At 39.2% G+C, this 762-nt stretch overlaps 1 protein-coding gene across 1 annotated transcript in view; it reads right to left on the bottom strand.

Moving 5' to 3' along the window:
- The window catches only part of LOC119590713 (annulin-like), a gene marked incomplete at its 5' end in the record, with an annotated part of 38054 nt that overhangs the window by 17219 nt on the left and 20073 nt on the right, over positions 1–762 (bottom strand).

Here is a 762-nt window from a genome sequence, read left to right as displayed (position 1 = left end):
ATATCTCTGTGTTCATTTACAGTTACTCGCCACGTGAGTATTTGAACAAAACCTTCTTTTCTTATTTACTTATCAAAACAAGTTTTAATGTGAGGACGAAAGCTTATGCACGTTCGTATACATGTGTTTGTCCCTCCCCCTCCCATGCCCCATTGGCAGAGAGCAGCACCCCCCCAGCCACCGGCAGTACCCCGCTACACCTGGAAGAATGCAGCGCTGTGACCTTGCCAAGAGTGAACGCGGCTACCCTTCTGTCCGCTGTCTGTCGGCCTCGTGTCAGCTCTGTATTTGCGATCTATTGTACTTGGGATCCGTTGGAATTCCTAGCGATCTTTTTCACAAATTTGGGTTTGGGAATTAAAGTACGGATAATGATCTTGATATCGGATGTAATTGTAAGTCCCATAGATATTACTAACATGTTAGATAATCCACTGCCATTGCTTTAATCTGCTATCGAAATATTCGGAAAGATAATTTGAATTTTAGAGGAATAAGAGAGTGGTGACATGATTCGGAATGCGAGATTCCGCGAAATACTCTCGCTAAATCCTGTCGTTAACTAGAATATACTGTATCCAAGAAGACATTAATGTTTAACATGCTGTGCTAATCTTGTATTTTAGTTACGTTGTTAAAGTTCATTAGTTCAAGAAAACAACAATATCAAAAGGAGGATTAATTACATTTCTTAATGTAGTTGTTGTTGTTAGAGGAAAGAACTTCATGCTTTAGGAAATTAAATCATATTTCAAGATTTGT

The sequence above is a fragment of the Penaeus monodon genome, chromosome 27, assembly GCF_015228065.2.
Source record: "Penaeus monodon isolate SGIC_2016 chromosome 27, NSTDA_Pmon_1, whole genome shotgun sequence".
NCBI lineage: Eukaryota > Metazoa > Arthropoda > Malacostraca > Decapoda > Penaeidae > Penaeus > Penaeus monodon.
The sequence above is the reverse complement of the archived record's forward strand: the minus strand, read 5'-3'. Positions and strand labels throughout refer to the sequence as shown.